Source organism: Spermophilus citellus (genome assembly GCF_964194105.1).
Source record: "Spermophilus citellus genome assembly, chromosome: 17".
In the NCBI taxonomy this organism is placed as follows: domain Eukaryota; kingdom Metazoa; phylum Chordata; class Mammalia; order Rodentia; family Sciuridae; genus Spermophilus; species Spermophilus citellus.
In genome coordinates this window covers 3,158,346-3,185,657 of record NC_138199.1, presented here as the reverse complement: position 1 = coordinate 3,185,657, position 27,312 = coordinate 3,158,346, and positions in this window count along the sequence as shown.

The window sequence follows — 27,312 nt, the reverse complement described above, 5'->3', positions numbered from 1 at the left end:
TGTGTGTGTGTGTGTGTGTGTGTGTGTAGGTACTGGGGATTGAACCCAGGGGCACTCTACCACTGAGCTATATCCCCAACACTTTCTATTTTTATTTTATTTTTTTAGTTATTGGCGGACACAACATCTTTGTTGGTATGTGGTTCTGAGGATCGAACCCGGGCCGCACGCATGCCAGGCGAGCGCGCTGCCGCTTGAGCCACATCCCCAGCCCCACACTTTCTATTTTTTATTTTGAGGCAGAGTCTCACTAGATTGCCCAGGTTGGCCTCAAGCTTGCTTTCCTGCCTCAATCTCCTAAGGAGTCTATCTACAGCTTGTCTGTCCCCCGCAGCAGTTCCATCCCCGCCTGGGTCTCTGCGTCTGTGGGAACTGGTGAGTAGATAGCAACAGCCCCCCTATTGGGTTCAGATCTGAGCACTGGGGGTCCCCCGGGTTAGCGCAGCTCTGGCTGCGGATCAAAACCTCACCGAAGGGCTACCTGTAGTTCCAGAAGACGCCGAAAGGGGGCAGAGGCGGCCGTCGAATAAGGGGTCCCGCTTTGGGGAGCCTCTGGCTGCTACGGGTTTCCGATGCGGAAACCGTGGAGTGAGTCCCGGGAAACCGCGCATCCGGGCGCCCCAGCCCCGGATTCGAACCCAGGCTCCTCCATTTGCCAGGCAAGCTCTTCTCCGCACCCCGCAAACGGGTCCTTTAAGGAGTAAATAATGTGACTCGAAGGTCCTTAGTTTCTGGACCTGAAGTGGAGAGCCTTGGACCTCTCCTAGGGACTGTGGCATTTACCTAAGCGGAAAGAATTTAAGGAAGTTTTATTTAGCCACTGCCTGATACGGAGTGCTGAGCAGGGGAATGGCATGATTAGAAAGTGGTGGAAAAGGTAGGGGGGGGGAGAAAGAGAAAGGAAGGAAGGAAGGAAAGGGAGGGGGTTAGGATTAGGTTAAGGCAAAACAAAGGAAAGAGAAAACAAAGGAGAGTCAGGGTTTTAGGTCAGTGGTAGAGCACCCCCCCCCCCAGCATATGTGAGGCCCTGAGTTCCATTCCTGGTTTTGGGGGCTGGGGCTGGTAAACCACCACCACCACCATCTACCTACAACCCTGTCTTTCATCAATAACCACAGGAGGTCTTGGCATGTGGATTTACACTCTTTTTCTCACTGCAAATTCACACACACACACACACACACACACACACACACGAATATATGAATATTTGTCCACAATTTTAGAGGTGAAAGAAAGGTCACCTTATTAACTTTTTAAAAATTTTATATAATGACTTTCTCTTTCTGCACCCCCCCTCCCAACTGAGGATTGAACCCAGGGGTGCTCTACCACTGAGCCACACCCTAGCATTTTTTATTTTTTGTATTTATTTATTGTACTGGGGATTAACCTCAGGGCCTCATCACTGAGCCATATCCCCACCCCTACTTTGGATTTTCCAGTAGAGGCAGTGTCTTACTGAGTTGCTTAGCACCTGGCCATTGATGAGACTGGCTTGCACCACCACGCCCAGCTCCCCAGAACTTTTTATTTGGAGACAGGGTCTTGTTAAATTGCTGAGGACGTCCTTGAATTTGTGATTCTCCTGCCTTGGCCTCCTGAGAAGCTGGGATTACAGATGTACACACCAGGACTGGCATGATTGTTCTTTTTATAAAAATAATATATGCTTAACAAAAAAAAAAAACAAGAAATTTAGAAAGTATACAGAAAAAAAAAGCAACACATCATTTAGGATATGTGGGAAAATCATTATGGAATTCTCTCTATACAGCCTCATTCCGTCTGTAAAGGATGAACAGATGGGTGGACAGATATGATTTCTAAGAATTGGGATCATAAGCATGGCCTGTGGCATGTGCTTGTAATCCTATTCAGTTAGGAGTCTGAGACAGGGGGATCACAAATTCAAGTCCAGCCTCAGCAAAATAGAATGAGAGTTCTCACTAGACAAGAGCTAAACCGGCTTGTACGGTGAGAACAAGGAAATGGAACAAATAGAAGGAAACCCCAACTGGTTAATACCAGGTTACTTTTTTGAATAGGTTAAAGGGACATCCTTATTATGCTGACTCAGGTTAGACTAGAATCTCCCTATTTTCATGAAAAAAAAAATCTTTCCAGATCTATTGCTTCCTTTAAGTTTTAATTCCACGAGGTGGCATTTAGCAGGAGTGACACCATTGTGGCTTCATCTGGTCTGTTGGGGTCTAATTCAGGAGCTCAGTCCAAATCAAGGGCCTTCCATCATTTTATTTAATAAGACTTTTCTTCAGGGAGCGGTTATAGGTTTCCAGAAAATGGGAGCAGAAAATACAGAGAATTCCATGTATCCCCTACCCCCCACCACATCCCATACCTATTTACCTATTATTGACTTTTGCATAATGTGATAACATTTGTTAGAACTGATGTGCTAATATCCAGAGCTAATTATCGAATACAATTCCCGTTTATATTAGAGTTCATTCTTGCTGTAGTACATTCTGTGGGTTTGGACAAATGCATAATGACTCCTCATTATAATATCAGAGAGAGTATTTTCACTGTCTTAAAGATCTTCTGGAGCTGGGAATGTGGCTCAAGCGGTAACACACTCGCCTGGCATGCGCGGGGCGCTGGGTTCGATCCTCAGCACCCTATAAAAATGTATCCACCGAATACTGAAAAATAAATATTAAGAAATTCTCTCTCTCTCTTTAAAAAAAAAAAAAAGATCTGTGCTGTCTCCATCCTTCCCTCCTCCTAGCCCCTGGTGACTGCTGATTTTAAAAAGTTATTTTTTACTATTTTTAAGTGACACTTAGTAATTGTGCATTTTTATGGGGTGCAGTGTGACATTCGAATACATGCAGACGGTGTGTAATGATCAGACGATAGCTGGTCTTTTCACTGTCTCCACAGCTTCATCTTCAACAATGTCATATTGTTGGAATCATACAATATGCAGGCTTTCAGAGAGACTTCTTCCACTTGGCAACATGCATTTAACTTTTCTCCATCTCTTTTTTGTGGTTTGGTAGCGCATATCTTTTTAGCACTGAATAATTTTCATTGTCTGGATGTGCCACAGTTTATGTTCATTCACCTACTGAGGGACATCTTGGTTGCTTCCACATTTTGGCAAATATGAAAAAAGCTGCTATAAACATCATGTGCTGGTTTTTGTGTGGACATACGTTTTAAGCTCATTTGGGTAGATACCAAGGGGCACGATTGCTGGACCATATGGTAAGAGTATGTTTAGTTTTGTAAGAAACTGTCTTAGCTCAGACTGCCATACAAAAATATTGTAGACCGGGTGGTTTAGACAACAGAAATTTATTTCTCACAGTTCTGGAAGCTGGAAGTCTTAAGATTGAGGTACCTGCAAGGAAGTAGACTCTTGGCTTATAGATGACTGTCTTTTTGCTATGTCCTTGCATGACAGAGAGTTTTGAATTTTGATATAATTCTTATCCTTGTTCTTCTATAGGTAAGGTGGGACTAGTTTTGTTTGTTTGTTTTGATTTTGGCTTTTCTTATTTCCTCTCTAGCTTCTTTTTAAAAAAATATTTTCCAGTTGCCAATGGATTTTTTTTTTTTTTTTTACTGTATTTGTTTATTCATATGTGGTGCTGAGGATCCAACCCAGAACCTCACACATGGGAGGCAAGCACTCTACCACTGAGCTACAACCTCAGTTCTTCCTCTCTAGCTTCTTTTAAGATTTTTCTTTGTCTTTGATTTTTCTACCCTTTGAATATAGTGAACCTATATAAATATTTTACTATTTACCCTGATATATATATATATATATATATATATATATATATATATATACATACATACATACACACACAAACTTATTTTTTAGGTGTAGAGAACACAACACAATACCTTTATTTTTTATGTGGTGGTGAAAATCAAACCCGGGTCTCGCCCGTGCTAGGCGAGCACTCTACCGCTGAGCCACAATCCCAGCCCCTGATTGATGTTTTTGTTTGTTTCTTTCTTTCTTTTAGGGGCAGGTGCTGGGGTTCAGACGCCGGACTTCATGCATCTCATGCATGCCAGGCAAGTGCTCCTCTATTGAGCTACATCTCCAGTTGATGGGTATTTCTGAGCATCCTGTGCCTGTGGCTTGTTTTCCATCGCTAATTTTGAGAAATTCTCAGTCACTATTGCTTCAAATATTTCTTCTTTTCTCTCTCTGTCTCTCTCTCTCTCTGTCTCTTTCTCTCTCTTGAAATAAAACTCATAAAAACATGCTCTCCCCTACTGGGTCTTCCTGGAATTTTTAACTCTCAAACTTATCTACACTGAATGACCATACATTTCTCAATTACAGTTCAGGTTTTTCTACCCAACTGCTAGTACTGTCAGTTTCTGCTCTCAAGTTTTTGCTCTTTAAAGTTGTGATTCTCTGTATCTGTTCTTCTCAGAGGAGGACATACAATCAATCAATAAGTACATGAAAAAATGCTCACCATCTCTAACAGTCAGAGAAATGCAAATCAAAACCACCCTAAGATACCATCTTACTCCAGTCAGAAAGGCAGCCACTATGAAGTCAAACAACAACAAGTGCTGGCGAGGATGTGGGGAAAAGGGTACACTTATACATTGCTGGTGGGACTGCAAATTGGTGCGGCCAATTTGGAAAGCAGTATGGAGATTCCTGGGAAAGCTGGGAATGGAACCACCATTTGACCCAGCTATTGCCCTTCTCAGACTATTCCCTGAAGACCTTAAAAGAGCATAGGGATACTGCTACATTGATGTTCATAGCAGCACAATTCACAATAGCTAGACTGTGGAACCAACCTAGATGCCCTTCAGTAGATGAATGGATAAAAAAATGTGGCATTTATACACAATGGAGTATTAGTCAGCACTAAAAAATGACAAAATCATGGCATTTGCAGGGAAATGGATGGCATTAGAGCAGATTATGCTAAGTGAAGCTAGCCAATCCCTAAAAACCAAATGCCAAATGTCTTCTTTGATATAAGGAGAGCGACTAAGAACAGAGCAGGGAGGAAGAGCATGAGAAAAATATTAACATTAAACAGGGATGAGAGGTGGGAGGGAAAGGGAGAGAGAAGGGAAATTGCATGGAAATGGAAGGAGACCCTCATTGTTATATAAAATTACATATAAGAGGATGTGAGGGGAAAGGGAAAAAAAAACAAGGGAGAGAAATGAATTACAGTAGATGAGGTAGAGAGAGAAGATGGGAGGGGAGGGGGGATAGTAGAGGATAGGAAAGGTAGAAGAATACAACAGTCAGGGCTGGGGATGTGGCTCAAGCGGTAGCGCGCTCGCCTCGCATGCGTGCGGCCCGGGTTCGATGCTCAGCACCACATACCAACAAAGATGTTGTGTCCGCCGAGAACTAAAAAATAAATACTAAAAAAAAAAAAAGAATACAACAGTCACTAGTATGGCAATATGTAAAAACGTGGATATGTAACCGATGTGATTCTGCAATCTGTATACGGGGTAAAAATGGGAGTTCATAACCCACTTGAATCAAATGTATGAAATATGACATGTCAAGAACTTTGTAATGTTTTGAACAACCAATAAAAAAAAACTAAGAAATAAAATTTTTAAAAATATTTTAATATTTATTTATTTTTTTTTAGTTTTCGGCCGACACAACATCTTTGTCTGTATGTGGTGCTGAGGATCGAACCCGGGCCGCATGCATGCCAGGCGAGCGCGCTACTGCTTGAGCCACATCCCCAGCCCCGAGAAAAAAATTTTTAAAAAAGTGAATGGCAAACAACTTCTGTTTCTAAAACTAGTATCATGGCTAATGGCAGACTATATATATATATATATATATATATATATATATATATTTATATTTTTTTCAACAGAAAAATATATAGAAAAGTAGGTAAAATTTAATCTGTTTAAAGGCATCAAGGAGCAATTGAGGCAGTGATGACTTGAGGGGTGAAGATAAGGGAAAAAAGAAAAAGGAGAGAAGGAACTTGATTTTTTTTTTTGGCACTAGGATTGGAACGAGGGCCCCACATGATAGGCAAATGCTCCACCATTGAGCTATAACCCCAGCCCCAGAGAAACTGACTTAGGTGTAGGCTTTTTCACCAAGAAAGTTGAAGATGTAAGTGGTAGAGACCATTGATTATCAAAGAAGAAATAGTTCTGGGTGGAGTAGCACATGTCTGTAATCCCAGGGACTTGGGAGGCTGAGGCAGAAGATTGCAAATTCAAAAGCCAGCCTCAGCAACTTAACAAGACCCTAAACAACTTAGCAAGACTCTATGAAAATAAGAAATGAAAAGGGCTGGGGATGTGGCTCAGTGATTAAGTGCCCCCGAGTATAATTCCTGGTACCAAAGAAAAGAAGAAAGAGGAAGAGGAAGGGGGGAGGGGAAGGAAAAAGAAAAGAAATAGAAAATATGAATGCAGTCATCTATTAAAATCCAAACCCCAATGAATACATCTGAATGCCAAGGTGATAGATTTCCTTGCAGTTGATACACATGAAATCTTTTGGAGGTGTTAGGATGGACTTAGGCCTGAGCCTAAGCAACTTTATTTTAAAAACTCCAGTTTGAAACCTGCAGTCTCACCAGGCACACCCACAGAGCCCTCCAGTATGGCCTCAAACAAGTTACTTCCCCTCACCCTGATAAACAGAGTGAAGCCCCTGGCAGGCTGTGCTCACCCAATAAGAGGAAAGGCAAGAAGATCAGGGAGGAGACCACCAGACCAGATGTTTCTGACCCCAGGGTAAATGATGTCATGGAGAAATTTGGTGGTAGCTGATCAAGATTGAAAGTGGGGTCAAAAGCCCCCAAATTTAGTATAAATAATACAACTGATAAATAGGGATTCAGCCAGCAGAAACAAGGATGCACTTGAGCTAGAGAGCCTGATGAAGATCTGGATTGACATCCCAACACTTGTCATCCTTTCCTGATTCTCTGTGTGATCCTCCCTGCTCTCAAACTCTACCTGGACCTCGGTGAGAGTCGCAACTTCTCCCTATGACTCTCTGCTCAACCAGTCTTTGACTCCACACCAGGAAAAGCCTGCCTTGGTTCTAGACCTGGTCTCCGAGGTTTAAGTGAGTGTATATCTGCTGGACATAAAGCCTAAGGCTTGAGACTTTTGAACTTAGCATGCAGAGGGAATGTCCGTAATTAGCCTGTCATGATTAAGTGTTTTGCAGTGCTTAGAATGAATCTAGAATTGTTTGCTGTGAATTAATTAATCTAGAATTGTTTACTGTGAACGAATTATGTCTATCGCAGTGCCTAGCATTATGGATTGTCGTTTTCTTGATTAAGAACCTACAGAGTGAAATTATATTGAGTAATTTGAGTGAATAAAGCGTTGAAAGGGGCAGAAGCGCATGGACATTCTTCATTTCTCCTCTTGACTGCCATATGTCACAATTTTGCCCCCTGGCGACAGCAGGTAACAATCACACTGTGAGCCAAGTTTCTGGGATCCTACCTACCACACAATTCATTTTTCAAAATAGAAAGAACTTCAGCCCATTATCCTGACCTTCAGAATAGGTGCAGAAAAAATTATCCAATCTGGATTTTCTGGCTTCCATTTTCTGTCTTCTAATTACAGATGGAGATTATTCCTTTAGTTCCCTCAGCTGTAGGATACGTTCAGAGGTAACATGTCATTTTTGAAAGAAGAATGGATGAGGGAAAAAATTTTCTTACTGCTCAGCTACAGGGTGGGTAGAAACTGTCATTCTGCTTTCTGAAGGTGACAGAGTTAGTTGTTCACAAGAGGGTAAGTTGTGTCTGGTTTTATTCAAGGTATACTTTCCTGGTCAGAGAGTCCAGAGGCTGGGTTGGGCTGTGGGATGCAGGATCAGGCCCCTCACCACCCCCCATTCCCCTGTCTCCCAGCCCGTATTTTTCTTCCTCAGCAGAAATTCTGGCTCAGGCTCAGCTGAGCGGGTGGTGCTCAGTCAGTACCCTGCAGCCAGACAGGTGGGCAGCAGCTCTGTGGTCAGTAAGCCTGCGCTCTCCTGAGCCTGCAGACTCCTGCAGCTCCTGACCACAGCATCCTCGCCCAGCTTTCCCCTGTGGCTGTGGGGTTGAAGGGTGCAGCTGAGGCAGATGGCTCTGGTCTTTAGCGAAGGCGGCAGTGGCCGCTCAGAGTTCAGGCTGTCTCAGGGCTCTCACACCTCCTGGATGAGTAGCTGCTCCTTCTGGAAGCTAAGAGAGTCTTGGCGGTGACCTCTGCTGGGGCCTGGTGGTGTGTCTGCTGCTCAGCCTAAATCCAGAGCACGTGAAACTGTCCTTAGAGGGACGCAGTGGAGCCCTGTCCTGGCGCCCAGCAGGGTTTTCCTGAGCTCCAGGGCTGTTCCATGGAGCCTGCAGACAGGCAGTATCAGGAGGTGTTGGCCAGGTTGTCTTGGGGGACGGCGCAGCCTCACGTCTGCTGCCGTGCTGTTAAATGGTGCGGTGGCCACGGGCCAGTCTAGCAGAGGAATGGGGTTTCCACGGCGTCTGCCCCTCTGGTGTGGAGGCGTCTGTACCAGCTGCTCACTTTCCCTCCTTCCTGACCTGCGGGTGGGGGGCTCGTCTGTGCTCCAGGGGAGAGGACACCCAGGTCAGGGGCCCCCCAGCAGCCTCTGAGGACTTGTTTGTTCTTCTCAAGAAAGACTTGAGACGGGAAAAGGTGTCGCTCTCCCATGGAAACTGTCAGGTGTGGCAGCCTGGTGGAAGCCCTGAACGTGGGTGGGAGCAAACCCTCAGCGTTCTGAATCTCATCCTGAATCCCTGTTAATCTCACATAGAAAAAGGTGCTAGGAGATGGCCAGGACCCACGGTGTGAGTGGCAGGGGCAGCTCTGGGTCCTTGCGCTCTCCGCCAGTTACATGCGGGTAGTGGGCTCAGGGTGAGCGCTCTGGTTCCCTCCTCCCCCCCTCTCTGGGGTACTAGTGCAAGATGTCGATGAATTATGTCTTTTTCAAGGCTTTGACTCAGATTTGTACTTTGATATATGAAGGGAATATCAAGCTTGTTTGTACGGAAATAAGACTGTATATAAAAATGAGTCTGTGTTGTGTCTGGTGACATATATTTCATGTTTACCCAACGCTGTGCTAAACTTTGTGCTTGGCTTTGAATTATATATATATTTACACCTGACTTTTTTAGATAAAAAGGAAAATTTAGAGGTTTAAAAAAAAAAACCTGGAGAATGTTGATACCAAAATTCAGAGAAAGCAGCCCAAACATGAATAAAACCAGATTGTGTGAACACACAGTGGGATTTTCCGACTTCTATACGGAGAGAAAACACTGTGTACACAGGGTACTTGTCCCTCCCAGCCTGCCCTGCTGAAGCCAGGGAGACGCTGGATTTTCTCGGCGACTGTCCCTTCCAGTGTTCCCAGAGGAAGTGCAGGAAGACACACAGGCCTGGATCCCAAAGCTGCCACCACCTGCAGTAGCCAGGTCCTGGGAGACCTGGACATTACCTCCCCCCTGCACATGCCTGGTCTCCTGAAGATGATGTTGTCAGCTGCACCTTTCACTAACTCCTGCAGCCTAGACCACCCACTCAGCAAACAGATGCCTTGTATGGCACAGGAGCAGAGAGCCACTCCTTGCCAGCTTGTAGCACCATGGTATAGCCGAGAGCCCTGCCCAGGGAAGATTGTGCTCAGTGCCCTCGGAGACAGTGGCCAAGGGTGGACGAGCAAGTGGAAGGCCCTGCATATGGAGAACATCAGAGGGGGAGCCCATATCACTGGAGGAGCACAATAGGACTTTAGGCTCCTGGTGGCCCATAGCCGCCTGCCTACCTTTGTGCCCAGACAGGGAATCCTCCACACCCAGAGTTCCCAAGTCAGAACTGAGATATCCTGAGCCTTCTGTGTGAGCTCCTGCTCCAAGAGAAAGGCCACCAGAGCTCCTAGAGCTCCACTAGAGGTCTCCAAGCCCTGGAGAGGAGGGCTCCAGGCCCACCCAACAGCAAGCTGCCCCAGGGTACTCTTCATCCCCAGGGATGGCAGCCATTATGAAGTCAAACAACAATAAGTGCGGCCAAGGAGGCGGGGAAAAAGGTACACTCAATGGAATATTACTCAGCACTGAAAAATAACAAGATCATGGCATTTCAGGCAAATGGATGGCATTAGAGCAGATGATGCTAAGTGAAGTTAGCCAATCCCTAAAAAACAAATGCTGAATGTCTTCTCTGATATAAGGGGGTGACTCAAAATGGGATAGGGAGGAAAAGCACGAGAAGAAGACTACCACTAAATAGGGAAGAGAGGTGGGAGGGAAAAAGAGGGAGAAGGGGAGTTGCACAGAAGAGGGAAGGAGAACCTCATTGTTATACAGAATACATATATGATGTTGTGATGAGAAAAAGAAAAAAAAGTGTGTCACATTAGTTGGATAGAGAGAAAGGATGGGAGAGGAGGGGAGGAGTAGGGAGGATAGGAAGGGCAGCAGAGTAGAATAGACAATATGATTGATGTCTGTACACTCCATGTATGCATTATATATCAAATTGCATTCTACTGTCATGTATAACTAAAAAAATAAATAAAAATTAAAAAAAAAAGATGGCAGACTGGAGCTGTCTACAGGTGAGGTCTGTGAGTACTGTTGGGCTTTGGGCCCTGGTGACAGAGTAGGAAGTTCCTACTGGAGTCAGATGCAGGCCCCAGATGTGGGGGAAGGGGGACTGTGAAGTCATAATGGTGGTCATGAGGATGGCCCCCAAGGGAGCCACTGGCTGCAGAGCCAAGCTGCCAAGGTTCTGGGAGAGGGCCTGGGAGGAAGGGCCAAGCAGCAGTTGGCAGGCTGTGGAAGAAGGGGACACAGAGTTTGGAGGTGAGAGGGTGTCTCTGGGAGGAGAGAGCAGCGCCCACCCACGTTGGGCGGGGAGGCAGTGCTGGGGTGGTAAGGCAAGGTCTGGCTGAGGCCCACTGATGGCAGAGGCCTGGCCCCTCCCCAGGTAGAGGGGGCCCACACATGGGCTGGGATTGGGGGGCATGGTATAGCTGTCCCAGATGGCCTGGGACTCACCCATCAGAAGGCAGTTGATGTGCTGCGGAGCTTTCTCTTTCTCCCAGTTGAGGTCCTCAGTGGTGACTGGACAGGCCAGTTCTAGAAGTGGTGGCAGCCTCAGAGGTCCCCCTATTGATGTGACAGCAAAGGAAACTTTCATTTCTGTGGCCTACCCCTATTCCCCATGGATGAGCATTTCTTCCTTGGCAATGGCTGTCCCGCTCTGCCTACAGCCACCTTCTCACACTGGGCCTTCTTTGCCATCCATTTCCCTGCAAATGCCATGATCTTGTTATTTTTTAGTGCTGAGTAATATTTCATTGTGTATACATGTCACATTTTTTAATCCATTCATCTATTGAAGGGCATCTAAGTTGGTTCCACATTCTACCTATTGTGAATTGTGCTGCTATAAACATTGATGTGGCTGTGTCCCTTAGGTCTTTTGGGTATAGTCCGAGAAGGGGAATAGCTGGGTCAAATGGTGGTTCCATTCCCAGCTTTCCAAGGAATCTCCATACTGCTTTCCAAATTGACTGCACCAATTTGCAGTCCCACCAGCAATGTATGAGTGTACCTTTTCTCCCCACCTCCCATCCTCGCCAGCACTTATTGTTATTTGACTTCATCATGGCTGCCTTTCTGACTGGAGTGAGATGGTATCTGAGGGTGGTTTTAATTTGCATTTCTCTGATTGCTAGAGATGGTGAGCATTTTTTCATGTATTTGTTAATTGATTGTATATCCTCTTCGGAGAAGTTTCTGTTCAAGTCCTTGGCCCATTTGTTGATTGTGTTATTTGCTTTTTTGTTGTTTAACTTTTTGAGTTCTTTGTATACTCTAGAGATCAGAGCTCTATCTGATGTGTAAGGGGTGAACATTTGTTCCCAGGGTGTAGGCTCCCTATTCACCTCGCATATTATTTCTCTTGCTAAGAAAACATTTTTCAGTTTGAATTCGTCCCATTTGTTGATTCTTGGTTTTAACTCTTGTGCTCTAGGTGTCTCATTAAGGAATTTGGGGCCTGCCCCCAGGAGATGAAGAGGAGGGCCAACTTTATCTTCTATTAGACGCAGAGTCTCTGGTCCTGTTCCTCAGTCTGCCATCTTGAAAGGTGCAGAAACACGCTCCCCGTGGGAAGCAGCCCCTCACCCCTGGAGCCACCATCCCACCTGGGGTTTCTGACAGGAGGAAGCCCAGAGCCCCCCCCCCCAGCTGTCAGTAATTTGGACACCTGGGAGCTCCAGGTCCAGGGGTAGCTGCATTCCCACCATTGATATCAGGCCCCCCCAGCCTGGGGCTGCCCAAGCCACTCAGCCCTTGGTGGTGACAGACGTAGAAATCCCACCGTGGGGGCCCGTGCCAGCACCTGTACACATTCTGCTGGCAGCCAGGCTGCAAGGCCCACTGCAGCATCTAGTCCATCAGCCTCTGCAGCTGCTACTCAGAGGCCAGGGCCTGCGATCAGTGTTTGTCCCAAGAACAGGCAGCCCCAGTCAGCATGGGACAACCAAGTTTCATCCCCTTAATGCTGCCAGTGTCAGTTGCCTCAATGGCAACTTGGAGGACAGATTTGTCCCCAGTTCTTCCATCTCCCAAGGCAGAAATGGGAATCTGCTAAAAAAGTTAGAGGGACCCCCAAAACCAGAGACACCATGGGGCAAGCTTGGGACAGAACAGCTCCAGGGCCTGCCCCTAAGCAGAGCACCACCATGAGGACCAAGGGAGAGAAGGGAAAATCAAACCAGGGCAAGCAACCACTGATGTTTGTGCAATTCATGCCATCCCCCAAAGCCTGACCGTGCAGAACCCCTGAAGCTCTCCTGGGGGAAACCATCACCACCTTCGGAAAGGCCACCTCAACGTGTAAGTTTGTCCCCATGCAACCCAGGAACCTGGGAGCCCCAACTAGCTCCCAGATCTCATATCTATCTGTGGGGTTCTGTTCATCTCCTCCCCAAGTGAAGGAAAGAGAAGCATGAGACAGCACTTACAGGGTAACTGGGGCTTCGACATATTCAGCACCACTAACTACACCATCCCTATAGTGGTCACTTTACAGGGGACAAAAACCAACTCTGTTCTTGGAGCCTTGAGGGCCACTCCTTTAAGTGCCAAAAGGCAACCCCTTACAGGAACCCTGAATTCCACCTGGGAGCATCAATACCTCCATGAACCAGGCTGCATGTATTTACAGAGGGAATCATATCTCCCATTTCCCTGGTGGTAAAGGTGAGGCTCTGGGAAAGGACATGAATTATGAGTTAGCCAAGGTCCTGCCTGGAAGAGCTGGGAATGGAATTCTGGAAATCTGGCTCTAGAGCCTCATGTGCATCACCCTGCAGTGGAGGCCTGATGCCGGGAGCTTGGAAGGGGGGGACCCATCAAGTTGGGGTGGGGGGCTCAGAGAAGAATGAAGAGATGGGTGTGGCTGGGGAATCCATCCAGAGGGGGAGACCAATAGGAGAGGGAGGGGATCAAGTGAGGGGACTGTAGGAGCAAGGCCAGGCAGTGGGAGTCTGTGGGTCAGGCAGAGGAATGACCTGTGAGCAGCTGGGGGTGCAGGGATGGAGGGGGACGGGATTCAGAAGGAAAAGGTTGGGTCACACCATGGAAAGAGCCAGGTCTGGCAGGGAGACTCAGGCTGAGCTCAGGCTCAGCCCAGGACTGACTCCACCCACCTGCAGACACCTCCCTGTTCCATCCTCCAACTGTCTTTGAGTCTCTGTCTTGAACTTACCCAAATCCTCCCTTCTCACCGCCTCCACTGGCCCTACTCCACCCCTCCCAGCTCTCACCTCCTCCCTGCCTCGCCCATAACAAGTCAAAAAGCTCAAAGCTGCTGGCCATTTCCATGTAGCTCTTTTCCCTGCACCTTGTCCCCTCATCTGTCTTAACTTGAACTCCAGGTGGCTCTGTAGGGGCAGTGGTGGGTGACACACAGGATCTCCCTGCTTTAGAGCTGGAGAAACTGAGGCCCAGAGAAGTAATTTCTACTTCTATTTCAGATCCTGGGCCATCACCACCTCCACGAAGCCCTCCCTGCACTCTCTACTGCCCTGTCAGGCCTGGTTTTGGGTCATTTGTTCTCAGAGGACCAAGGATCTTTGCTGTAGAGAACTGGCCTCAGGTTGCCACTGTCTATTCCTCCACATGGATTAGTTAGTCTTTCTATCTCACTTGGCATGCAGGAGACACTGGAGAGACACTGAGCGACTGAATGACAGTTTGGGTTCTTGTGACAAGTAACAAGAAGAGGTGTTAGTAGAATGTGGATGGGGCACCACATGGTCCTCACGTGGGGTATAATACGTCTAGGAAGCTTCTATAAGTGGGTGATGACCTGGTTGGAGCTTGAAACCCGAGTTGCTGGTATCAGCTGGAACATGCAGAATGGTACCTGGCAGGAGGTGAGCCCCTGGCTCCTGTCACCTTCAGAAATCTGGGTTCAAGGTCCAGTGGTCTAGGTAGCTGGGAATGTGGGCCTGTGAAGGCCTCTGCCCCAAGCTCCATAACCCCAGGTGACCTTGAGGCAGGCAGGGTGGCACAACCTTCCTCTGCTCACTCCCCTTTGTCCAGTGGTAGCCCAGGGGCATCTGACTCACCTCCTCTTTGCCCCACTTCCCCACAGTGAGATTTATTTTTAAGTCACCCAAAAATCCCTCCAGCCTTCCTGATTCAGCCACCCTGTCCTCTGTGATTCTCTTGTGAGGGTCCACTCAGGGTCCCTGGAGGGCTGCAGCCCATGCACCTCACTGGCTCAGCTCACCCACCCCACCCTGTGGCTCTCCACTCTCCCTCACCAGGTGGCAGAGGCCTCTGTTTCGGGGCTGGAGGTCTTCCCACCAGGAGTCTAGAACAGGCTTAATAATGTAGAATAGAAAAATTATGTATTTCATCCCATTTCCTATTTCCATAAGACTGTAATAATTCAGTGACCCCCTTAAAGGCCATTTTTCTCTTGATTCTGGCCCATACAGAGGCCATGCTCTGTTAGAGTGGGAAATTAATTTTTTCTTGGTCACAGGTTTATAGCTACAAGCACAGTACTCCGTGAAAATTCTTTCCAGTGAGTAGCCTGGGCTTAATATTCCCCATACTTAATAAATTACAAAGGAGACCTTCCAAACATTGTGGTTCCTCTGTGCACCGCATATCCCTTCTCATTATATGGACCACAGGTCAATTTCAAGTTTCCCCATCCAAGCAAATGGCCTAAGGACAGAGAACTCCAAGGTGCTCAAACAACAAGGAAACCAAAGAGAGCAGGCCAGGGCCTCTGTGGTAGTGAGGAGCCTGACCAGAGAGCCAAGTAAAATGAGAGACTCCTGCTATCCAACTCTGAGGGCAAAGCTGCCAGGGAGTGGAAGGGAAGGGGACGTCCTGTCTCTGAGACTCCACTTTGCCCCAGGATTATGGAGATCAAGGTGAGACCTGTGCTGTGCATCTAAACAGGCTGCCACCAGGTCCCATGTGGGAGAAGGTGGATGTCATCTTAGCAAAAGAGTTTTCTCTTGGAGCCACAGGAGTGGGTCCTGCCCTGGAAGAGGATGGTCTGGTGGCTGGTCCAGCAGAGCTGCCAGGGTGAGAGGCCAGCACAGATGTGCACCTAGACGCAGCCTTGCTCATGGTGGTGCTGGTGCCCAGAGGCAAACTTGGGCATTTCTGCTTGGGTGGGCCCTTTGGGGATGGCACTGAAAGGAGAGGCCTAGGTGGCTCCAAGATCATGGTTGCTGTTTGTCCTGTGTAACTTGGTCACCATGGAAATACTCTGGTGGTGGGGGCCACAGAGAGTCAGGCCCAAGCTTGCCTCATAGGTCTGTCTGGGGCTCGAGGGTCCCTCCTCTCAGAAAGGAGATGCTCATTACCCACAGGCTGCTCCCAGGTTCTCTGCTCCCAGGTTCCACTGAGGACTCTGCCAAGGGCATAGTCATGCAAGTTGGTCTTTCTGGGGTGGTGCTGGCCCCTGAGTTGAACTTGGGGATTTCTGCTTGGGTGGCCTTTGTGTCAAGCACTAAATGGAGGGGCACTGGTGACCCCCTGCTCATGTTTCTGCTTGTCTTTTGTCCCTTGGTCACTGGAGGCGCTCTGGTTAGAGGTGCTGCAGGTTTTCATGCTCCAGGCTTGCTGTCTGGTGCTTGGGGTCCCTCTTCTTTTGGAGCAGATGCTCAGTGCTCCAAAGGCCAGTATCACATCTGGAGGGAGGTCTGCAGTCCTAGAAGCCAGTGATGCCACAGCATGGACTTTCAAGTGCAGGTGGCCTTTCTGGGGATGGTGTTGGTCCCCTGCATTGATCTGAGGGGTTTCTGCTTGGGATGACTTTGGAGATGGCACTAAAATTAGAAGCACCCATAGTCAGGGTGTCATAGCAGGTCCAAAGCTGGACCCATGGTGCCCAAGGCCTGGAAAGACCCACAGGGGAGAGTAAGCCAGGGCAGTCCCTGCCAGAACCTGGACTCTCCAGCCTTTGAACCCAAAGGTGCCGGATGCCAGCCTTGCCTGCCTTGAGGGTAGTAGTTGTCAAGTGCTTCACAGTCATTTCCCAGGAGCATTGCTGGCACAGTCAGGCATTTCATTGAGATGAATCCAAGCCAGGGGAGCAGGTTTTTGAGCAGTATTGGATGTGGGGATATATAATGTGACTGGCTTTCTAGAAGGTAACCTCATTGCCATGGTTCCTGATGGGCACTGCTGAAAATTCAGAACCATCTGGAGGACTGAAAATTTGATGAGTCATTCATTTATTTATTTTTATACCAGATATTGAACCTGGGGGATCTCAACCACTAAGACACATCCTCAGACTTTTTTAAAAAATTATGTTTAGTTAGAGACAGAGTCTAGCTAAGTTGCTTAAGACCTCTCTAATTTGCTGAGCCTCGTTTTGAACTCCATATTTTCCTGTCCCATCTTCCCCAATGCTTGGACTATGGGTGTGTGCCTCCAAGCCCTGCTGGGCCTTTCATTTTGGCCAGATCTGAGCCTCTTAGTACTTTTGTTAGGAAATGGCCAGGAGGAGGGAGAGTGGATCTTAAATGGATGGTTTGTTATTGTAAAGGGCTGGGGATTATAGTTTGAATTAACGTAACAGTCTTCTTAATATTGTCCTGAGCATTTAATTTACCCATATTGACCCTACCTCTCCCCCTGCCCAATGCCACTGTGGATCACCGAGGCTTCTCTATGGTCCAACTTCAGCCTCAACCCTTTCCTTGGTTACTTCTCATGATGACACACCCAGGAACTGCACACCTTGACTGGTAACTAAAGCTTTCCTTGGTGGTGCTTTCAAATAGGAAACTATAAATTTGTTATCAAGTGACTTGTCTAGAAATCATTTTCTTCCAAATTGTTCCAAAGAGGTCAGACTGGAAGAGGACCTAGTCACTTGCCAGGCTGACCTTCTTCAGGTGTTCCAGCCCCTCAGTGATTTCCATCAGTTCCCCCTCTTTGTAAAATCATGCAATAGACTGTGTTTGGGGAAGCAGCAGGCTTAGGATTGAAGCAGGAGTTCAGTTGAGGTTTTCAGCAGGAGGCTATGATAGGAGTCCTCAGTGCTTCCCCAGTGAGCTTGCCTTTTAACAGCAGGAAACCCTGGGAATGGGACAGCGATCAAGAACTAATAGGTATCAGTACTCACATGAAACAGCTGATGTGCTGTGTTCACCAGTCTATTCTTTTTTTAAATACTGTTTTTTAGTTGTCAATGGACCTTTATTTTATTTATTTATATGTGGTGCTGAAAATTGAGCCCAGTGCCTCACACATGCTAGGCAAGCACTCTACCAGTGACCCACACCCCAGCCCCATCAGCCTATTCTTTAAGAAGAAAGGATGTTCATAACCTGTTAGTGTCAGGAAAGCCAAAGGAGCACCTGTACTAGTCTCTGGGGAGTAGTAGCCTTCTAGGGCAGGCTCCCTGACTGTGTGTTAATTAAGTGTCCTGGTCCATGTGGGCAGGATGAAAGTCAACCTCAGTGTGAACTGGGAAGCGCAGAGCTGATGACCAAAGAGAGCTGTTCTTTGACACTGCATTTCCTCCATCTATCGTGTTTAGCATGAGGAAGATTTTCTTTTTCCTTGTGGAAATTGAGTTAATAGGTGGTAAATAAATATCTTAGTTGCTTCTGATGTGGCTGAGGAGCACTTTCAAGTGTTTAAAAAGCTGGTTTTTGTATATCATTGTATAGCCAATTGCAATTCTTATGAAACCTTCTTATAGGCTGTTTCTGGTTTTATTGGGATTTTTTTTTCAGCTGCATTGTGAATTGGATGAAGGAGGACATTTTCCCTTCTTATCAATGGTTTTGTGGAATTTTGAGATTTGGGTTTTTATTTTAAGACATTTCATTTCTATTTGAATAAATTCACATTTGAAGGGAATAAATCAACCAGACTTAAAATGACATCTTTCTGATGGATAGAAGCAATTCAAGGAAGAATAAGGATGATGTCTTTTAGAAATGCTATAGGGGGCTGGGGATGTGGCTCAAACGGTAGCGCGCTCGCCTAGCTTGTGTGCGGCCCGGGTTCGATCCTCAGCACCACATACAAACGAAGATGTTGTGTCCGCCAAGAACTAAGAAAAAATAAATAAATATTAAAATTCTCTCTCTGTGTGTGTCCCCCCCTCTCTCTCACTCTCTCTAAAAAAATGCTATAGGAATATTTGTTTGGGGGTCAATAAATAACATGCTTAGAGTTTAATAAATATTTTGTTATGTCATTGTAGTGTCTACATTTTTGTATTCTAGTAGAATTTTATCTAGTTTTAATATTTGTTTTTGAGCAGACATCTTTATCTTGAGAGATATCATTCAGTGTTACTTTTTCAAAATTTGCAGCTGTGCAAATCCAGATGCTTGGTGAAGCTGCTGTGGTGTGAGGCAAGCCTCTCCTGTTAGGCCAGGAGCCTGTAAGGCACCATCAGCACATGTGAAACCTGCTGTGTATTATAAGCAACAGGAAATAGCACAGAAACTGCCAGTGCATTTAGGTCATTTGGAAGTTGAATTCTTGTCATATCTTTACTGTGCTTAACATATCTTCTCCCCTTTAGTTCTTTCTTATAGTAATTCGAAGCTGATGAATTTACTGGTATTCTCAGGAGAGCATATACAATTAAAATATTTTTAAATTCAGTATCAGTTCAAAGAACTTAGCATCACCTGCCTCTCACCTTTGGTGGGAAGGCAATGAGCAGCCACTTAGCTCTGTGTGCACCAGGACGATGGTCCTGAGTCTCCTGGGATGGCTAGCTAAATCTGGAAGTTCCTTAGGAGATGGAAAGACATCAGCTCCTCGTGTTCCATTCAACAGTGAGCACAGGGCACTCAGTGAACATGCATTAGGATAGTGAGTGTCCCCTGCAGGGACTGGTCTCCTATTCCCTTTCCAGACCTCAAAGCTGAATTGTCTGTCCTTCTCTGTGCTCCAGTAGCCTCAGCTATTGAGTACTATTGCCTCTGAGATGCTTCTTGTTCATACTACTGGGATCTTGCCTCCAAAGTTTAGTTGGAAGAATAGGAGGAAACTGTTGCTTTAAACTGCACACAAAACAAAAGGAAGTGGCTTCGCCTTTCCCTAAAGACATGGAGAAAGAGAAGTCTGTTCCCGTGGTCGTGGCCATGCTATGGAACAAATTCTTGGCCACTCCACACCATCCTTGCTTCTTATATGTTTTGTGCATCAGTGAATTTTTTAGCCCTAGCATTTTCACCTATGGGAGGCGTGTAGAAACGGAGGCACAGAGATGCCAGCTCCTTGCCATTTCATGGGGTCCTCAGGTCTCTGCCTGCTGCCCCACCACTTTCCCCACAAACCTCTGGAATTTCAGCAGTGCCCTCTGCTGTGGGCCTGTGGAGCCAGACTAAGTTAGACTTCCCGCGACTCAAACTTGGAAGTGATACCCCATGAGGCTTGTTGATTTCTGTTTCTTAGAAACCAGATGCTGATGTGGATCCACTGAGAGAGGAGGGAGCTACAGGCTTTGGGCACAGGATGCTGTGGTGTTTGAAATCCCCTGTAGTGTACCCCATCATACGATCAGAAGACACATTGGGGCAATTTGATTTCTCACAGGAATTAGAATTCTATGGCAAAGGGGAGGCTATCTCTGAAAATAACCCTCCAGTGGTGAGAGTGGGGACCATGGCCAAGAGAGGAGCTGACTTTCCCTCTGTCACTGTGGGACTCAGGTCATGGTAAAGTCATCCTTTGTCCCTTACCTTCCTATGTCATGTACTCTGTATGTTTGTGCATTAGAGATGCATGACAACCTCTAAAGCCGATGTTAGAATGACCCCCAGGGAAACTATGGAGGACAAACTATGGAGGCCCTGCAAGGCACAATGACTTCCTCAGGGCCACACACATACCCACCAGAAGGGGAAGGGTCTCAACCAAGCTCTGTCTCCCCAAACCAAGGGAGCTGGCTACACCCGGGCCTGTCTGAGGGCCTGATCCAGGGTGTGTTGATGTAACTGGGTCCACCTGTGCCTATGTCATGGGAAGACTGCAGCCCAGTGGGCCATTGGAACCATCTTGTGTGAGAAAGGGACTCAGGAAAGGACTTCCTGGGACAGTGACCTCACTTCCTTGGCCATGGAACTCACAGAAGTTGGAACCCTGGTAGCTAGGCACCCACAGTCCACAAACGGTCCCAGTCTGCTCACTGGTGTTGAGACAGCAAGCCCAGAGCCATGAGTTCTTGTTGTCTACAGATCTGTGGGTGCTTAAGCCTCAGGGCTTTTCCTGAGTGTGGAGGTGCTGGGTCAGCGCTGTGTCCCAAGACTCTGGCAATTTTTCCCAAGGAGACCAGAAGTGACAGGACAGGGCACCACAGGTGTCCACAGTTTAACCCACATTCAGATTCCCCTTTCAATAGTGTCAGATCTCACCAGGTTCGTGTGTGTGTGTGTGTGTGTGTGTGTGTGTGTGTGTGTGATGTCTCCTGAGAATATGGAGGGAAAATATTTTGTTTTCCCCTGACGTATGGCAGTGATTCCTTTTGCAAATGGCTACCGATTTCCTGTTGAACTGTCCCTCTTTCATTGCCCATCCTAGGGAGAAGATGACCAAGGTTCATCAGTGGATGCGTCCTGTCTTGTGGAAACCCTCACAGCACTTCTCCGGGAGCTCGAGGAAGGCCTGGTGCCTGCACTGCAGCAGGGGAACACCCCTATGTCCATGGGGGTTTGTATTTGTAGTAAGATTTGGCCAGTACCCAGAAGGCTCTGGAGCTGCTGTCTAAAAGGTGTGTATCACCTCCAAGCCCTGGCCCATGGCCATCTCCTGGCCTGCTGTTGGGAATGCCGGGCATCACTCTGAACCTCCCTACTTCCCACAGAGCTTTTTCGGAGGAGAACTCTGCCTGGGTGTTTAGAAATCCAAGTAGGATGAGCCCTAGGAGTGTTTATCTCAGAGTGGTCCTGGGACACAGGCTGGCGATGGCTCTGGCCTTTCCCTGGGGGCCTGTCCCCTCCCTGAGAGGAAGTTCTCTGCCTCAGACCTCACTCTTCTGAGGCCTCAGGAAAAGCAGTTTCCACATTTGGGAAGGAGTCTGTGGGTTGCATCTGGGAGGGTTCCCACCTGCCTGTAGACAGAACAGGGACCCCTGGGGTCAACTGAGAGGGTCCTGGCCCTGAGGTAGCCAGGCAGCAGGTGGTTGGGTTCATTCATGGCTCAAACATATATGAAGCACCTACCTTTGGCAGGCATTGGCCTATCATTTAGGAATCAGTGCAGACAAACTCCCCCAGCCCTCCCGAGCTCCCGTTGTTGTCAGGAAGTTAGTCAAGTCCACCAGGCATCTTGACAGATGAGGGACACAGGATATTAGAGGTCACAGCCTCCTGGTCTTCTCTAGGTATGGATGCCTCCAGCCAGATGTTGAGGAGAAGTACCTTCAAGACAAGAAGTGAGTGGTCTTTGGGCCAAGAGGGAGGGCTCCTGTCTCGAGAGTGGTCACTTGGGGGGCTGCTGTAGAGGATGGCTGGGCAGACCTCAGGGTCTACCCTGTTGTGTCCCAGCAGAGGACAGAGGTCTGGGGCTTACTCTCTAGAAGGAACAAAGCAAGCTGTGGTGAGATTCTGGGTACCCAAGGAAGAGAGGCATGGCTGGAGCCTCAGAGCCAGGCCCTGTGAGGATCCCTGTCAAGCACAGCCAATCCCAGCCTGGATTGCCCATGCTTTTTTGTATAGAGACTGGACAGCAAGTGAAGGGGAGAATCCTACCCACACAAGTGCCTCACAGTTTTGCCCCCTTTGCTCTGCTGCTTGTGACCTGCTTGGACACTCTCTGGGAAGCCCCCCATGCAGGGGGCCTTGGGAGGTTCCAGCTGAAGGAGAGGCCCTTTACAACATTATCTTCCAGTTGGTACAGGTGGTGAGCCAAGCTGCCATCCCGTTCTTTCAAAGTCAGCCACCTTCCCGGGCAGCTACATAAAATTCACACACACACAAATGCCAGAGGCAGGGGGTCAAGAAACGATTAGACCAGAAGCCTCCACTTCTCCCAGAATGTTTTCTCGCTGCCCTAGTTCTAAAGTCCTTGAGGGTGCCTCCCACATGTGAGCACCTGCACATTGTGCCAGATGCCCCACCACAGCGATCCTCCTCCTCCCACTAATACTGTCTATTTTATTTTTTGTGATGGTGTTTTTTTTTAAAATGTCTGGGATGGCATTGTAAGTATTTTAGTAACAAACATTTATGTTGACACAATAGTGCTCCATCCATTCACCAGGCTGTGCCACCCCCAGCACTGAGTAGCTGAAGATGGAGCCCCCTTAGAGCACCTAGGTCCTGGGGGGAGGACACACACAGGCCATCTTAGAGGAGGTGAGATAGAGTCCCCTGTGCACGGAGCAGAGATGACTGCCTAAAGGTGGTGAGGATTTCAGGGCATTTTATCCCCTACTGTTCTGACGTTAACTAGGTTAGATGTCATGTGACACTACAAACCCTGTTCATATAAGACAGCAAACTTAATATGTGTCTTCTTACTGCTCCACAGATCATGTCTCACTTTCTTCTTATTCCCTAAGAAACAATATTGAAGTTAGACCAGATAATAACTCTGTAATGGACTGAACAGTTGAGTCCCATGTTTTGCATTCCAAATAGAAAGCTGTGCCTTGGGCTGGGCTGTAGCTCAGTGGCAGAGTGCTTGCCTAGAATGTATGAGGCGGGACTTCCACTTTTGTTTCTGGAGTCTGCATTCTTTGAATCCATTTCTATGCTTCCAATCCTAGATCAGGAGCCCCAGGTTTCTGCACTACACAGGAGCTGAAAAAATTATCAGGGAAAAGAAGTAAGCATATTGAAAGCCAAGAAATGTGACTTCTTCTCTTCCCTTCTAATACCTCTCCTCCCAAGCATCAAATAAATTTATAAGAGTAAACAGTAACTCAGCAGTAAAACAGAACAAGAAGTATCATGAGCATAAAAAAGCAAGGAAGAAAAGGAGTATAAACAATGAAGGACAGCCTAAATATTCAGGAGGACCTAGAGTCATCAGAAAAATGGCCATATAAAGAACTCAAGGAACACCTTAGACAGATGGAAAGGAACTTTAAAGATCACATTGAAAATGAATTACATAAACAGATAAAAGAAGAAGTTAAGCATCTTTATCAGGAGATAGAGATTATAAAAAAATCAAACAATAATTCTAGAAATGAAGGAAACGATAAACCAAATTAAAAACTCAATCGAGAGTATCACTAACAGAGTGGAGCAAGTAGAAGCCAGAACGTCAGAAAATGAAGACAAAATATATCATCTTGAAAAGAGTCTAGCCAACTCAGATAGGCTGGTAAAAAATCACGAGAAAAACATCATCACGAGAAAAACATCCAAGAGATTTGGGATAACTTTTTTTTTTTTTAAAGAGAGAGTGAGAGAGGAGAGAGAGAGAGAGAGAGAGAGAGAGAGAGAATTTTTTTTAATATTTATTTTTTAGTTCTCGGCGGACACAACATCTTTGTTGGTATGTGGTGGTGAGGATCGAACCCGGGCCGCACGCATGCCAGGCGAGCGCGCTACCGCTTGAGCCACATCCCCAGCCCAGATTTGGGATAACTTAAAAAAACCAAACTTACGAGTCATCGGGATAGAGGAAGGCACAGAGATTCATACCAAGGGAATGGGTAACTTGCTGAATGAAATAATCACAGAAAACTTTCCAGAAATAAAAAAGGAAACCGATATACAAATTGTAGATGCATACAGGACACCGAGCACACAAAATCACAGTAGACAAACGCCAAGACACATTGTTATGAAGATATCCAATATACAGAACAAAGAGAAAATATTAAAAGCTACAAGAGAAAAGAGGCAGATTACATTTAGGGGTAAACAAATAAGGTTAACAACGGATTTTTCATCACAGACGCTGAAAGGGAGAAGATCCTGGAACAACATATTTCAAACACTGAAAGACAATGGATGCCAACCAAGAATTCTGTATCCAGCAAAATTAAGCTTCAGGTACGACAACGAAATAAAAATCTTTCATGATAAACAAAAACTAAAAGAATCTGTAGCCAGAAAACCAGCATTGCAAAGCGTCTTGAGCAAAACTCTACACGAGGAAGAAATGAAAAACAATAAAAAAAAAGCCAATCATGGAGAAACAAACTAAATTAGAAAAAAAAAAGAGATAAATAATCAAACATGGCAGGAAGTAGAATGTATGAGGCACTGATTTCAATCCCTAGAGCTACAAAAAAAAAAAAAAAAAAAAAAAACTAAGAAAGGCATGCTGTTGATCTAAAACTATTAAAAAAAGAAAGAAAGAAAAGAAGAGAAAAAAAAAAGCTGTGCCTCTTGAATAGTTAGTCCCAATGAGAATGCAAGAGAAATGTTCATAAAGAAAATGAAAGTGCTGCTCCAGGGCATATGTGAATGATAAGAAAGCAAAACAGCTGAGAGGGAGGGATAAAGTTTTCATAGTCTAGAGAACAGATGAAAGGAGCCACGTTCCCTTAAGGCAAAACCGCATCCAGATAAGGCCACAACATTAGATTTTTCTGATGCCAAGAGAAGGGAGAAAGCTCCAGAAGAAGTCTGAAGGTGCCAGAATTTGGTTCATGATGTTCGAGGCAAGAGGCCCATCTCCATATAAGACAGGTGCAAGGTGAAGCAGCAAGTGCTGATGTAGAAGCTACAGCAAGTCATGAAGAAGATCTTGCTAAGCTCTCTGATGAAGAAGTGATTTGGTTGAGTTTCTCGGTGTCCCCCAAAAGCTCATGGGTGAGACAACAATGCAAGAAGGTTTAGAGGGGAAATGATCCTGTTAGGAGAGCTAAAGCCAATGAGTGAATTAATCCCCTGGCAGGATGAACAGGGGGCACAGATAAAATGGGGTGCCCACACCCTCCCCAAGCCTGGAGGTGTAGGCCGCACCTGGGGAGGAGTCCAGGTGCAGGGTGGAAGCGAACAGCAGCCATCCTCCATGTTCCACATGAGGGTTCCACATTGGAGGTTCCCAGCAACCAGCGGCATCCGGCTGCGGGCAGGGCGTTGGTCGTGGAGCCCAGGCGCCCTGAGGCACTTTGTGGAGTCCAGATGAATCGGTGGCTGCAGGGAAAGCGGCGTCCAAATAGGAGCATCCTCATCCCTGGGCGGTGGCGGGACTCTGCTTCCAGGGCAGTGGAGGTGTTGCCAGCATTTCTGGTGGCCAGGTCGGGACTCCAGTGGCCACAGTGTGGAGCCCTGGCTGTGGCGACGGCGACAGCGTAGGGTAGCGGGCCTCAGAGTCAGAGGGCGACAGAGGCTGGGGTGCCCTGTGCTGTGGCTGTCCCCGGCCACTGGTCTTGCTCCTGGCAGGGCCTGTCTGCTCGGGATGCAGGACGCGGCAGGCGGCGGTGCCCACACAGCCCCTGAGGACCTTACGGTGCCCACGCAGGCGGCGCCTGGCACGCGCCCTGGGCCCACCGGGCGGCTGCTCGCCCCGCCCCGGGTTCGCCCTGCCCCTCCCTGGGCTGCGGCCTCTGCGGGGGGTAGGCCCGCTGCCAGCGGGGGCAGCCTTTGGAGAGGACACCCACCCTCCCCAGCCACATCGCCCCCGGGCTGTGGCCACTGAGAGCAGAGGCGGTGGGGGTGGGGCTACAAACCCTCCCCCTCAAAGCGCACCCCTGGGGCGGGACAAGGGTGGAGGGCAGAGATGGCAGAGGGAACCCCAAGACGAGCAGCCCTTGGTCTTGGTCTTCTGCCGCCCTTAGACACAGAAATGTACTTTAAAAAATTATTTAATTAGCTCTAATTAGTTGTACATAACAGCAGAATTCACTTGGGTTCATTGTACAGAAATGGAGCACAGCTTTCCACTTCTCTGGCAGAACAGGAGGTAGAGCTGCACCCTATGTGCAGTCCTGCACGTACCCAGGGTAATGATATCCGTCTCATTCCACCCTCTTTCCTTCCCCATCCTGGTCCCTCCTATCCTTCCCCTTCACCCCAAGTTCCTCCATTCTTCCCTTGCCCCCTCTATTATGGATCAGCATCCACTTATCAGGGAGAACATTCAGCCTCTTGTTTGGGGGGATTAGCTTTTTTCACTTACATAATATTCTCCAATTCCATCCACTTACCTGCAAGTGTCATAATTTTATTCTCTTTTAAAGCTAAGATTCCATTGTGTACATATACCACATTTTCTTTATCGACTTAGCTCTTGAAGGACTTCTAGGTTGGTTCCACAGTTTACCTACTGTGACTTGAGCTGCTATAAACATTGATGTGGCTGCATCACTCTGTATGCTGATTTTAAGTCTTTTGGGTATAGACTGAGGAGTGGAATTGCCGGGTCAGATGCAGGTTCCATTGCATGTTTTTTGAGGAAGCTCCATACTGCTTTCCAGAGTGGTTGCACCAATTTGCAATGCCACTAGCAATGCATGAGTATACCTCTTCCCCCCACATCCTCACCAACACTTATTGTTGTTGTATTCTTGTTAACTGCCATTCTGGCTGGAGTAAGATGGTCTTAGAGTAGTTTTGATTTGCATTTCTCTAATTTCTGGTGAAGTTGAACATATTTTCATATATTTGTTGATCGACTGTGTATCTTCTTCTGTGAAGTGTCTGTTCACTTCCTTAGCCCATTTATTGATTGGGTTATTTATTCTTTGGGTGTTGAAGTTTTTGAGTTTTTTATATATCCTGGAAATTAGTGTTTTATCTAGTGTGCGTGTAGTAAAGATATTCTCCCACTCTGTGAGCTCTCTCTTCATATTATTGTTTCCTTTGCTGAGAAGAAGCTTTTAAGTTTGAATCCATCC